This window comes from Eulemur rufifrons, chromosome 7 (assembly GCF_041146395.1).
Source record: "Eulemur rufifrons isolate Redbay chromosome 7, OSU_ERuf_1, whole genome shotgun sequence".
NCBI lineage: Eukaryota > Metazoa > Chordata > Mammalia > Primates > Lemuridae > Eulemur > Eulemur rufifrons.
Genome location: NC_090989.1, coordinates 41570176 through 41586236, shown reverse-complemented (window position 1 = coordinate 41586236; position 16061 = coordinate 41570176).

Genomic DNA, 16061 nt, shown 5'->3' with positions numbered 1-16061 from the left:
TGTTATGAAAGTTTTGCAGAAACAAAAATAATAAATTTCTTAAATTTTCAGAGCCTTTTTGCCTATCATTTTAACTGTTGAACTTAAAGCTTCAAATCAGTCTTGAGAGGAAAACAAATTCAACTCTCAGGCCTCACAAACCACCAATGTTATCTTCCCATCTCCATGTAAGCACCGAAATCTCTGTTCTTCTCTCTTTACCAGAAGCAACAATCTAACTAGACAAAATTTGAATTCCCAGCCTCTAATACTATGTATTCAAACAAATTCAGACTATGATGTTCTTGTAATTTTTAATGCACTCAGGCTGAACCAGCTACAGAACTTCAGCCCGTGTCTCCATATGTCTCCTCTCTCCAGAATTTTAGCCTATTTCTCACTGCTTTAGTAGTTCTCTAAGGTCTTTAAACATGTAAATTTTGTGGAGAAATTTTGTTTTTTTACACTATTCTTAGTGGGAATACTGTTTTTTTTCAGTTATCATATATGACCTAAAGTTAGAAGTTTCATGTTCTAGAAGTTTTACCTCATTTTTACTTCGTATAAACTTGACTTCTTGAGTCTTCCAACACAACACTGCTTTAACGCATCATGATATAAATCAACTGCCCCCAATATTATGCTTTTTACACTAATAGGAAATTTTATAAGACTAAAAAATAGCCAAATTCAATCTTTATTTCTGATATGATACTAAAGTATTTGGTGGTGGGGGAAAGTTGGCATTGCTTGTATCAAATATACTTGTTCAGATTGAAATAAAAATAAATTGGTGTATACATATACATCTTATTGGCAGTGTTTTCTTGTTTTCTTTGGTAATTTTTATTGGTTTGCACAGATATTATATCTTAATTTGATTCATCACTCTCCTAGGGTTGTTATATTTGGCAAAAAAAAATAAATTAATAAATAAATACATATACGATACCTAGTCAATTTTGAATTTCAAGTTGAAAAAAGAATAATTTTTTATTTCAAAGTATATTTTTAAACTATAATTATATCCCAATATTGTCGGTGTCATACATATATATTTTTTAAATGTACTTTAACTGAAATTTAAATTTAACTGCAATTTAATTTATCTAACAAACCTACTTTCTCCTTTAAGTCAGAAACCTATGTAGGTCAGAGGAAAGACGTTTTGTGAAGATAATGACTGATTCAAAGTTAATTTACCTATAAACAGAAGTCAGACAACACTGATGATTGGTTAATAAACCCAAATGATAGAAATGAGCAAGAATGAAAATGCCATTATACAGAACACAGTAGTAGGACTTCAAAACTTTGAAAGACAATAACTTTTCAATAAAACCTTAAAAATAAAGCTTGGTATATACAATGAAACACAAAGGCATTACATTCATAACTTCATTTTAGGGTTGTTCAAATACACTTTAGTGATACCATGAACAAATTCCTAAGCATGATCTAATTTGACACTCACAGATATAAATAAATGAGAACATAAACTCGAGTGAGAATGAATGGGCACAAGTAAAAACAATTTCTATAAGTTTGCAGGGTATTAATTACCTGAAGCAATAGCACAAAATACAGTTAAACTAGTCGATGGGCATTTTAATTGATTTGCTTTTAATTAGCCAGGCTAACTTACGAGGTTGTAATTTATGTTAGTCTATTAAATAAAGACATTTTGAATCAAATAACTATACTGGGGAAAAATTCAGGATAATCTATTGGAAGTAGTTTCTATTTGCATGAAAAAATTTTAAAACCAGTATCCATAGAGTATTCTGATTTTGAACCCTATCCCTGGGCATTTTGGCAAGGATTATTTTTTCTATATTTTCAAAAAATTATAATCTCTTCAGCACTCTACCGGCTCCTTAGTGGTTTTTTTTAAAAAAAATATAATTCATTTATTTTTATGCCTTTGGAATTTCCTGTGGCACATTTTCTAATTGTTTCCCCCACTATTATAGTTCCTTCTGAATTACTGAGAAAAGGGACAGGCATTTTCCTTCTCTCTACTTGAAAACATATATTTAATAAAACCCTTTTTATTCTCTCACACTTTTATGTTTTCCTCCAGGGTAAATGACTGTGAGACAGTTAATTTCCTAAATAAGGTAGAATGTGGTACTCTATAGAATGCATTACTGTATTTTTGTAATATAATAATAAACTTTGTAATAATAAACTTTCTTGTCTAAAGAAAGTTTAAAATTAGTTATTAACTCAGATGAGAAACTCAGCATCACAATTTAAGTGACTTGCCCAGAGTCATATAAAGGTGAAGGAATTCAGGAAATTTCACCCCAAAATATGACTCCTTGGTATAAAGAATATTTTGAATTAAAGGCCATTCGAGATTGAAAAGCATTGGAGGGGGCTTTTTTTTCCTATCTGCATAAACCAGACTGACCAATCTAAAGATCAAAGGGACAAATGACTTTCCTTCCTCTCTCTGTTATCTCAATATATTGCAGGAAGGAAGATCAAGAATGCAACCAGACCTGTCCCAAATCATTTAAATATTATACTTATTTCTCAGGTTAATTTAAATTTGCTCAGGTTAATTTAATTTGTAAAGAGAGTCATTTGCAAGTCAATCTGTTTCCCCTATCCCTTTGTCCTCCCTAGTACTATTTTTTCCCCCTAAACAGAATCAACCTTTACTCCTCATCTCCTCCCCTCCAAAAGGACAGGTATAAAAATATCTAAACTTCATTGGGACATTGGGTAATCACGCTGTGATTCTCCCCATGTGCATGATAAATTAACCTTTCTCTTATTAATCTGCCTTAATTGAAAGTTGATCTTTCATCTGTCGGAAAGGGCCCCACCCCTACAGAGGAAATCAAATTTGTACTTTGAGTAATTTCAAATACCTAGGCTTTCAGCAATAAAGTAGGAGAGCAAAAATAAAACAATCAATAATCAAAAAAAACCAAAAAACAAAACAAACAATCAAATACCTAGGCTTATTCAGAGATAGCAGACCACACTGAGGATAGATTGAGGATAGATTCTAGTATCAAAAGGCTAACTTAACTGCAACTGAAATCAGTCTTTCAATGTCCTTTCTGTATCAGAGAAGGAGAATGGTGCGGTAAGCAACTATGAAGAATACTATAGAAACAAATCTCTAAGTCTATACATTTTATATTATGTTATATTAAGTAACTGTACATAGAAAAGGAGTTATTTGTTAACTCAATTATTATCTGTTCATTCACTCATAAAACAGCCATGAGAAAGCATATAATATATGTAAGATACCTCACTGGAAAACATATTTGCCTCTTGAGAGGTTGCTAGAAGGAGAAAGGGGTTAAGGAATTTTCTCTGAAACATATTTCTCTAGCCTTGACAACTTTTTGTCATGTCAAGAACCCATCCAAATACCTGGAGAAAAATAACCCACGTTTAACAGTAGTAAGAAAAAATTGTATAGGAAGACCTGACACAGAGAAAATGAAGAATTTATCTAGTAATTTGAGGTACTCAAAATAAAAATCTGATATAATTTCTCTTCCAGGCCTTCATACTTGCTGTTCCGTCTGCATGGAATTCTTCTTCCTCAGATGTCCCTGTGATTCTTTCCTTCACCTTTTCCATGTCAGACCTCTAACATTTCTCTGCTAAAATTGTAGCCACCTCCTCTGCGGTTGTTACTTCCCTTCTCTAAAGCACTCATTTTATCTCACACACTATGTATTTACTTGCTTGTTCTTGTTGTTTTTGTTTGCCTATATATAAACTCTATAAGGACATGATTTTTGTCTTTTTTATTCACTACTCTTTTATTAGTACCTTGAAAACATCTAGCTTAAAGAAGTTGCTGAGAAAGGTTTGTTAAGTGAATGAATACTATAAAACAGAGGGGAGACTAGAAAGCACTAAGAAAAACTCAAAGAAAATTATCATAGTCCATTTAAAATTACTTTAAGAGATTCACAATTCTTGTTTGGCTAGGGCATCTTATCTACAGGAGCAGAGTAGAGAGGAGAATTTGCCATTAAGTCATTCTTGGCCATTTCAATTTTATCAGATATCAAGGCACCATATATTATTGAGTGTTAATTTTAAGCATTAAATCACAAACCCATACAGTAAACTTATGTTTTTGCATATATTACATGTTTTACCTTCAGGTAAGGGGAATTTCAAGGGTAAGATCAGAGATACGATTTAATGGCCTCTGCTGGGATATCATCAACAATGGATTCCTCATGACCAGTAACGCACAATGGACATGTCACAATTACCTGCTGTTAACCTAGACCTGAGGGGAAAGGAGGGAGGAAGGAGGGAAGAGAAAAAGAAACATGACAAGTAAGAATTTTTTTAAGTCTAACTTTTCTTATAGGGAAAAATGTCATTTTATCGATGGCAGAAAACTCAGATTGTCCTCTTTAACACTAACAATAGAAAAAATTAGAAGAACAACTTTTGAATTTTTAGCGTTGAAACATTATCTCACAAATCTTAAATCTGAAAACATTATTTGTTTATTTTGGGGTGATGATATTACATATATAAATATAAAGTTTTAGAAAATGTAACAACTTTTTATCTTTCTGAAATAATTACTTAAAAATAGCATTCTGATGAAATAGTAATCAAAATAATTAGCTCAAGAATGGGGGGAATGTGTTATGAATGACAGGTGCTGAATAATGAAATTGAGTTACACATAGAATAATAACTGTGATTACAAAACAATGAAAAAGATTTTAATAATGAAAAAATGTTTCATAAAAGCTTTTAATATTCATCATTAGATTACCTGACAAAACAGAAGAACACTAAATTTACTAAATTAAGCATTTTTCTTTGGATACAGTGAATATACATATGTAACAACTATACTTGAATAACTTAAGCGGGTTTAAACGTATATATAAAATATATACATATAAGTATATTCAGATGCTCATCATTATATTTAGTCATTTATATGTATACAAAATATGAGCTTATAAACATAATAGACACATTCATAACATAAGTATTCCCCAATATTAATATCAGTATCCTTGTTTTGGGATTATGGATTATTTTATTGTCTTCATTATTGTACTCTGCACTTCTTACATTTCAATAAGAAACATATTTTAATTTTTTATGCATAAAAATAACTTTGCATTTCTGAAGAATTTCTATAAATGTTTTTTAAAACAAACTTCTTTCTTTTTCTTTATCTGTTCCCTCACTTTTTGTTCATGTTTTTTCTGTTTGTGTTCTTAAATCTGTCAGAGAGAGAGCTTATCCATGATGGAAATGTTCTTGGTATAAGGTCAATACTATTTTCTTCATTATTACTTGGCTCTTTCGATTTCTGGAGCCCAAAAAAGTAGCACTCAACACTTCCATCCCACAACCACCCAAAATACATATAACCACAAATTTAAAAATCTGTTTTCAAAGTTACAAAAGTCATTGTTATTACCTAATGGCAACTGAGGGGGCTTTGGAATGGTGAAACCTTAAGAATAGGGACTTTGCAGCTGACTCAGGATCTCCAGGGAATGCTGCTTTTTCAAAAACTTCCCTTTCTCCCTCTCATGTTTGCTTGTGTGACTAGGTGCTTAGCTCAGAGATGCCTATTTTAATGAAATGTGTTACTTTCACAGTTTGTACATTGTGAGAAGTGCTTCTCACCATGTGAACTTTACTGCATTGATGTGCTTGGAAGTTTTAGAAATAACTTGTTAAGATAAATAAGCACTCTCAAATACTCTTGCTCTTTTCCATCTTCATTTTTAAATAAAAAACTCCACTATCATCATAAGACTGGAATAACTATAAAACAGCATAAAATCAATATGCTGTTTTAGCCAATAATTAATTTACTTGGAGTCCTATGATCCCCCTTATATAGGGCATAAACAAACTTTCTTTAGCATTATTTGCTTCATAATTTATTAGCTGTCAACCTAATAATAAGTGAAAGAAAGCAACACGTCTCAATTCAGTTACAGGTTAGACAGCTGAATTGACTATGCGATAGGGTCAAAAAGCCATCAGACAGACACAGAGTAAGAGAAGGGAGACAGACTTGCTGATGAAGAAATTAGTATTTTTTGAGAAACTATTAAATATGTACTCTGTTTCTAATATTTATTAACATCAGTTGTTAGGTTGCCTATGACAATTCTAAAGATGGTCTCTGTGGCATCTAGATCCTCCGATTCTGAGAACTTCCTAGAATTTCTAAACTCATATTTGCCCAGGAAATTCTGATATTCTTTCTATGACATAATAGAAGTAAAAGTCAGAATTATTGTTGGGGAGAAGGTAAAATGAGATCTTTCACACAAAAACACTTTTCACCATATTATTAATAAGATGTTCTTTTCTATTTGAAGGATAAAAGCAATTACACCCATAAGCCATATTGTTCAGGCCAGTACCCTCTTGTCTGTAGGACTTACACATAAGTAGACAAGCGAGGTGAAACTCACAATTTTTCACATTCTCCTTACATATCTTTGTCAATATCAGACTGAAAAGCATCTCTGCTTTCCCATTTGATTCTGAACTCTCATTCCCGTCTCTCCAATTTAGGATTTTAGCTGATTAAAATCTCCTCTCTCCAACTCCTTTCCCCATTTTGTTCTCTGGAATCCTTATTCATCAAGTTTCATATATTCTCAAACTCATTTCTGGATTTCCCCTTTCTATTGTTTTTTAGATGAAATATTTGTTTTTCTCTCTGAATATACCATTCCCTGCAGTTCTTTTAGTGGAAAGTTTTTGTTTTCTTTTCACATGCCGCATATCTTAAGTTTGAAAACAGTGTTGGTATCTTCCTTGCTCTCCATTGTTGCTCCAAGATATTTACTTCTTCTCTGTTTTTGGAATTCTCCATATTTAGTTATACCCTTGTTCTATATTTCCTCTTAGTGATCCTCAAGATTTCAGGCATTGTTCTTTTAATCACAGATCTTACCAGCTAGCACATAGTCTTCAACCTTCTACTCCATTTATTTCTAATATGCTTTAATACTCTTTGTATATTTCATTTTGCTCTTTAGACTCCTAAAATATTTGACTCAAAAAATTGCCTTTTCCTTTACCCTGCCATGATCACATTGTGCATGTTGTCATAATCATAAAGTGAACCATCTCTTGAATCACTAATTCATACTTTTTACTATATGATTTTTTAACAACAATAAGACGTCAAATATACTGATATTGTTGGTCTTGGTATGCAACCTTAAATAAGTTATTTAAGTTCTCTATGTCTTTGTTTTTTTTTCTATCTATTAGATGAAATAATAATAGTACTTTTCTCATAGAGTTGATGTAAGGAATAAATAAATTTGTACATATAAAGTGGTTAAAACAATCCTTGGAACATAATAAATATAAGCATTAAATAGTAGCAATTGCTATTAGTAGTACTATTGTAACTTTCTAATCTTAATTCTAATTTTATTAATTTTTCCTTTTTTGTTTTATCTCACAATCACCATCCTCAAATGGGCACTCTACACCACCTAGAACATCCTAATTTTTTTTTTATTGGTAACTATGATCTTCTAACAGCACAAAATTAATTTCATTCTATGACATCTAGTAATATATAACAAGAACTATAATATAAACGATGGTCATGTGAGGTTTATTTAAAAAATGCAAGGTTGGTTTTGCATCCCAAAATTAACTAATGTAATACATGATATTAATAGAATAAAAAATGAAAAATAAAACATGATCATCTCAACAGATAGAAAGAAAGTCTTTGACAAAATCCAACACCCTTTCATGATATGTTTTACTCAACAAACTGGTCATAGAAAGGAAGTACCTCAACTTCACATCTATGAAAAAGCCAGAGGTAACATCATATTTAATGATAAAAGATGAGATGCTTTCCTCTAAGATCAGGTAGGAGATAAGAATATTCACTTTATCCACTTATATTCAAAGTTGTACTAGAAGTTCTCACCAGGGCAATTAGTCAAGAGAAAGAAATAAAATATAACAAGATTATAAAGGAAGAAGTAAAACTGTTTCTATGTGAGATGACATGACCTTGTATATAAAAAAATTTGGAGAATTCTCAAAATACTATTAGAACTATGAAATGAGTTCAGTAAGTTTACAAGATACAAGATCAGCGTACAAAAATCTATAGTATGTTTATACATTTAAATGAGAAATGTTAAAATACATTTGAGAAAAAAATTTTCATTCATAATAGTATGAAAAAGAATAAAATACTCAGAAATACATTTATTAAAAGAAGTACAAGCTTATACTCTGAAAAATACAAAATATGTTGAAAGAAATTAAAGAAGATCAAAATAAATGGATAAACATCAGATGTTCATTGATCAGAAGACTTAACATTGTAAAGATGGCAATATTACTAAAAATGATGTATAGATGCAATGCAATTTGTATCAGAATATCAATTAAATTTTTATAGAAATCGACAAATTAATTCTAAACTGCACATAGAATTTCAAGGAACCTATTTTAGAATAGCCAACAATATGGAAAATAAATACAAAAAGAATACAATACCTTACTCCAGTCAGAATAGCCATTATTAAAAAGTAAAAAAAACAAATAAACAAACAAACAAAAAAAACCAATAGATATTGGTGTGGATGCAATGAAAACGGAATACTTATATATTTTGCTAGTGGGAATATATATTAGCGCAACCTTTATGGAAAACAGTATGGAGATTTTCCAAAACACTATTAGTAAAAGCTACTCTGCCATATGATCCAGTAATCTCACTACTGGGTATCTACCCAAAGGAAAAGAAATCATTTTATAAAACATACACCTGAACTGATATGTTTATCAAGGCACAATTCACAATGGTAAAGATATGGAAGCAACCTAACTATCTATCAACCATGGAATGGATAAATAAAATGTGAGATATATCCATATATATACACATACATATATATAATATTTAAAATTTTAAAAATTCAATTAGATAGGAACATAAGTTCAAGAGATCTAATGTACAACATGGTAACTATAGTTAACAATAATGTATTATATTCTTGAAAATTGCTAACAGAGATTTTATATATTCTCACCACAAAAAAAGATAAGTTCCTGAGGTAATTCATATGTTAATTAGCTCAATTTAGCAACTCCACAATGTATACATATTTCATAGAAATATGTTGTACACTATAAATATACACAATTTGTAATTGTCAATTTAAAAATATAAAGTTGGAAATCTCACACTTTCCAATTTGAAAACTTACCACAAAGCAATGTTAATCATGACAGTGCGGTATTAGCACACTGACAGACTTATAGATTAATGGAATAGAATTAGAGTCCAAAAAATAAGCCAATACATGTATGATTTATTTGCTCACTAGTACACCGAAACTCTCTAATAGGGTAGAATATGATCTTTTTATAAAAGATGCTGGGACACAGGATATCCACATACCAAAAAAAAAAAAAAAGAATTTGAATCATCATCACATACCATACACAAAAATTAACTCAAAATGGATCATATGCCTAAATATAAGATTTAAAATTATAAAGCTCTTGGATATAAAGCATAGGGGAAAGCCTCATGACCTTGAGTTTGGCAAAAGATTGTTAGACATGACACCAAAAGCATGAACAGCAACAAAGAAAAAGTAGATAAATTGGACTTCAACAAAATTAAAAACTACTGTGAAGAACACCATCAGTAAAATAAAATGGCAACTTCACAGAATGGAAAGAAATATTTTCAAATGGTTTATCTGATAAAAGACTTGTATCCAGCCCACATGAAGAATTCTCTTAACTCAGAATATAAAAGACAACTTAATTTCTTAAATGGACAAAGGATCTGAATAGACAATTCTCCAAGGAATGTACAAATGGACAATAAGCACATAAAAAGATACTCAACTTCATTAATAATCAAGGAAATGTAAATCAAAGCAACAAATCACTTTACATTTGCCAGACGGCTAGACTCACAAAGTCTGATGATGACAAGCGTGGGCAAAGGATGTGGAAGAATGAGAGCACTCAGACACCGCTGGTGAGAATGCAATAAAATGATGTAGCTCCTTTAAAAATAATCTGCCAATCCTTCAAATGACTAAACATGGAGTTAGCATATGACCCAGATTTCACTCTGAAGGACATACCCAAGAGAAATAACAACATATGTCTACACAAAAACGTTTGCATAAATGTTATACCAAAATTATTCATTATAGCCAAAAGGTGGAAGCAACCTAAATGCCCATGAAGGAATGAACAAACAAAATGGGCTTTATATATACAATAGAATATTATGCAGACATAAAAAGGAATGAGGTATTGAAACATGATACAACATGGATGAACTTTGAAAATGTTATGCTAAATGAAAAAAAAAAGTTACAAATGAAAGCATATTATATGATTACATTCACATAAAATGTTCAGAACATAGAGATCTATAGAAACAGTATAAACTAGTGGTTGCTTAGGGCTGAGTGAGTAGGAAGTTGGGAAGGCAAAGGTTAATATGTAATGTCTTCGTGATTGCTTTTTGTAGTGGTAAAAATGTTCTAAAATTGTGGTGACGGTTGCACATATGTATGCATATACTAAAAACAATTGAATTATATTGGTAAATTGTAAGGTATGCAAACTATATTTCAATAGAGCTGTTAAAATATACCTTAAATATGTCTACTTTTCTATCCACAGCACAGTCTAAGCCATTATTCTATCTTAAAATTGTTATATCCTAGTAATATCTTATTTTACTTATATTCTTGGCTATTGCAATGATCTTTCTATGTAGCATTCAAAATACACATTAAATAAATGTTAAGTAAATCACATCACATTAATGCTTAAAACATTTCAATGACTTCCAAAAACATCTGGAATGGAATGGAACCTTCATAAAATAACCACTAAGGCCTCATATAATCTGACTGCTATCTTATTTTTCCAAAATCATATAAAGCCACACTTCCACTTTGCTGTGTATGTTTGAGTTTACCTTCCAGATCTTTGAATATAACGTGTTTTCTCTCTTCTCATTTGCTTCCTCATCCTGGAGGCCTTCATATCCATGTTGGCTGTATTTCAATGTTTTAGCACTTGCCTGATCACACAATTCAATTTAGTTCCTCATTTTATGTTCGCTTTCCTATCTTGAAAATTAACCTAGATTTTAGACAGATTGTTACATTTGATATTAAACATCTACCCACTAATTAATAGAATCAGGTTATTTATAATTTATTCAGACATCCTACAAAAAATAGGGGTTGGGGAGGAGGAAAGAGAAGGGAAGAGAAAGAAATAAGAAGGAGGTGGAGAAAAAGAATGTAATTTAACAAAATTCTAATAGATAAACCTATGTAAAGGGGGTAAGATAGAGAAATGCAGGGTCATTGTACTATCAATTTTGCAATGAATCTGAACTATTTCAAAATAAATCGTGGGAGAAATGAATTCCTACTCCCATAACCCCAAGGCTATGAGCACACAGGGGAAAGGACAATGTCTATTTTATACAAAGTTACCATGATAATGTCTGTATTTGAACAGGCCTTAAAAATACTTGTTGAATAAATGAATGCACATTATTCAATTTCTATTATTTAAGGATCAAAATAAGTCAATTTCCTCAAAATGTAGAACCAGGAGATTTTTATCCCTTTTGAATTAAGGGTATGTTTCCTTCAATCAGGCAATATAAACCAAAGTTGGCATCTTCACTTTTTACGCCTTATCAACTAGGAAGTTTAAAATCAAACTCAGTTGTCAAATTTAGAATCTGTATCAATTCAAGTTCATAATCAAATAATCTCCCCATTGTTTACCTTGACTGGTTATATATGTACATATCATTATTAATTTAATATGGAGCAGAGTTTAGTTTTTATGCTCATATAAACAGATGTGATTTTAAACAATGTTGTTCCAGTGGCTCCTAGTATTTTAAAGCACTAAGTTTATCACAACCACTTTTTTAGCTTACAACTCTGTAGATCAGAATTTGGGAAAAGTTGGGCAGGGAAGTTCTCACTTGAGTTTCCTCATGAGATGTTTTCAGATGTGTACTGGGGCTGCAGTCTGAGGGTTTGCTTTGGTTAAACATTTAAGTAAGTTGACTTATTTCCAATTGGTTACTCAACAGGGCTGTCAATCAGAATGCCTGTATGTGGCCTCTCCATCTTGCCCATCTCGGGACATTCTATCTTATTCTACGGTAGCTTACTCTCTCTAGATGAAACTTCCCAAGAGGCACTTAATTGTTGTTTGCATTTTAGGACTGTATTCAAGGGGAAGAGTAACTAAAAACTGTATTTCTCCACCTTCAGTCTTAAACTTAGTAGTAAACTATCTATTTCCTTCGTTATGTTCAGCTGGAAGCCTTCCTTAGACATTTTGTTAGAAACTATTTGGCTCAGAGCTAAGCATCACCTTCCTTTGCATGTCCAAAGCTGTCTTCTAAGCATTCCATTGAAACTGTCTTACAAGAGACATCCTCAAGAATTCTTGGTCTCCCTCCAGTATCCCCAGTAATATATTCCACAGTGTCTTGAATATTTGTCATACATTTAGCAGCAAAAATACATTGAAGAGCACATTATCTTTGGAAAAACATATGAGAAATTTTGGTGGTTGGGGACATTGAGGAAGTCTTCAAAATGGAATTGCTTTCATTGCCGTCATTGGAACACGAAGGGCTCTCAGATCTCAAATATGCTCCATTGCAGTTTGGCAGAGAAAAGTAACTGGGAAGAGGAAGAAGGTGGGAGGAGTCTTTCAAATTCCACCTCACTTAACCAATTATTGGGGTATTTCATAGAAATTATTTCAAAAAAACTTTCTGCTATGAATTTTTTAAAACCTCTAACTTATATTCCAATAAATCAATTAATTTTTAAATGCAGCATTAATGTTGCTAGCCCAGATGTAAATGATACTGAGGAAGGAGTTCACATTTCATCATTATTCTTTTCATCCTGTTTAGATATTTTAATGTTCACTGTGCATCTGGTGTTGCATTAGGTTAGTGATTAAATGAAAGGGAAATGCCACTGAGCTACATTGTTTAGCTTAAGTCATTTAACCCAATATCTCAGGTTGGCATTTTGCACAGTTGTAACTTTAAAGCTGGTATTTCACAAAAATATTTAAAAACAAATTTCCTCTACATCATGTACTTTTTGTAAAGGTTAAGTGCACAGTGTTTCACTTTTAAGGTGATTCTTAAATTGACAGCGAAGTTACTCCCTTTGTTTTGAGATGTCAGCCATAATACATGGTTCATTTAAATGTGACCCACAGTCTTTCTTGCTCTTAATGCCTTTCTTTTGGTATTTTAAATAAAAACCTATACTTGACTCCCTCACCTGGAAAATTGTCATTGACTTTTCTATGTAGGAATCAAGCATTATAATTCACCTCTTTGTATCCCCCTTTAAATAGTTTATTTTTCTATAAAAAATTAAGCTAGTCAGTGGTTGAGGTTTAGATCTGCACGTTTCTAAATGAGCACCAATCACAAAAGGTGAGTCAGTGTAGAGTATACATGGCTATTCACTTTCTAGAATGTAAAAGTCTGAATGCTAGCTACTTGCTTACAGTTCAGATGACATCAAGACATAGCATAAGTAATGGTTTTATTTATTTTGTATAATACAATCAAATGGAATGTTGCAAAACTATGTCAACAGTTTACAGATTTATAATAGAATAATATATAGCTTTACTGGAAAAATCATCAGGTAAGAGAGGTCTCAAATTACACAGAACATTCAAATCAGTACACACACGTCAGGATAAACAAACAACTTTAAGAACTTTGGAGCTTAATTTTAATATCGAATAACACAATGACTTCAGAGTTTCTCAATAATTTTGGCTCTGTGATAGATTTTGTCTCCTTTAGATCCTGAAAATGCAAGAATGCATTTAATAAAGCAAAAAACACAACACCTCTCTTTTGGACATGCCCCAATGTGAGGTAGGGGTGGGTGTGTGTGTATGTGTGTGTGTGTGAGAGAGAGAGAGGGAGGTTTTAATATGGCTGTTTTTCTTTTTAATTACTGATTGACACAATTGTGATAATTTATATTTGTGCTACTGTGAAATAAGGGTAGATTTAAAAAAATGATGCTCTACAGACTGTCTTTGCCATTACTTAAGCAGTTAATGTAAATTTTAGTGTAACACATCTAAAGTATAGTTTTTTATCAGTAAAAATATCAGTGCAAATTCCATCTCCTTACACAGAAAAGAAAGTAAGCAGACTTTCACTAATAATACCCCCCTACAAATTGTTTATCCTTCCTAACCCTTGCCTTTTTTCCCCCAATTCAAAATAGTTGCTACTCTGCGGAGCAATAGGGTACCAAGAGGCTCCCTGGACGGCCCTCTCCCCTGGTCCACGGACCTTATATAGGATCCCCACCCAAGTGTAAACACTGAATACTTCTCCAGAAGCAAGAGTGTGGAACCTGATCCCTGGGGACATTGGGCCAAGACAGACTTTTGCCCGTGGGAGCTACAGCAACTGGGGCGCTGAGCAAGCGAGGTCACCGTCCTCTCCCCATAGCTAGTATCTTGCCGGCAGATAGAGTCAGAAACCTCCCCTATAGAGGAAGAACCAAAGGGAAACAAACAAACAAACAAACAAAGAGAATTTCGGTCTACTATTAGTGTGGACCCTGCCTGCCTTCTGAAAGACCACAACACAGTGTTCTAACTCACCAAAGCGGTCTTGGATCACTCCAATCCTCTAGGATTGGACCCATCGGAAGCAGTCCCCCAATGGAAACAGAAAAATCTCTGAACAATACACAACAGTCTCCCCCTCTTGCCAAAAGAAGCAACATACCTAGACTGTTTCACAGCCTAAGAATAGAGCACAAAGAGTCCTGTTAACCAGACTAAATCTATAAGTAAAGATCCAACGATAAATCTAGATGGGAAGGGCCCAGCGAAAAAACACGGAGAGCACAAAGAATCAAATGGAAAGCTCATCTCCAAAGAGAAATACCAGCTCCCAACCATTTGACACAAGCCAGACTCAAAACACCAACATGTCACAGGAAGAATTCCAATTATGGATTATAAACAAGCTGAATAATATACAAGAATCAATGGATAAAGAACACAAGGAAAACACAAAAAAATACAGGATTTGGAGGAAAAATTCACTAAAGAAATTGAAATATTGAAGAAAAACCAAACTGAACTCCTAGAAGTGAAGAATTCACTCAGAGAGCTACAAAACACTGTGGAAAGTCTCAAGAGCAGGGTAGATCAAACAGAGGAAAGAATCTCAGAAATTGAAGATAACTCCTTCCAACTAAATAAGTCAGTCACAGAGATAGAGCGAAAAAGTAAGAGAAATGATCTGAGTCTTCAAGAAATGTGGGATTATGTGAAGAAACCTAACTTGAGAGTTATTGGCATTCCTGAGGGTGAAGAAGATAATAAGCAAGGGTTGGACAAGCTATTTGAAGACATAATCGAGGAAAATTTTCCAGGCCTTGCCAATAGTCTAGACATACAGATTAAAGAAGCTCAAAGGACCCCTGGGAGATTCATAGCAAATAGGAAAACACCACACCACGTAGTCATCAGGCTGACCAAAATATCCACTAAAGAGTCCTTTCTCCGAGCTGTAAGGAGAAAGAAACAAGTAACATACAAAGGAAAACCCATCAGAATTACGCCAGATTTCTCAGCTGAAACCTTACAAGCAAGAAGAGGTTGGGGCCCCATTTTCACGCTTCTGAAACAGAATAATGCCCAGCCTAGAATCTTGTACCCAGCTAAGCTAAGTTTTCTATACGAAGGAGAAATCAAGACATTCTCAGATAAACAAAGGTTGAGGAAATTCACCAAGACAAGACCAGCCCTCCAAGAAGTACTCAAAAGAGAATTACACACGGATCAGCACAAGAAAGATCCACGAATGTAAAACTACTCAAGAGCTAAAGATCAAATTCCAGATACCACAATGGCCCAGGAGAGAAAACACCACAATGAAGTTCTACCCAACAAGCTGAACAAAAAACTGTCTCACTTATCAGTTTTCTCAATAAATGTGAATGGCTTGA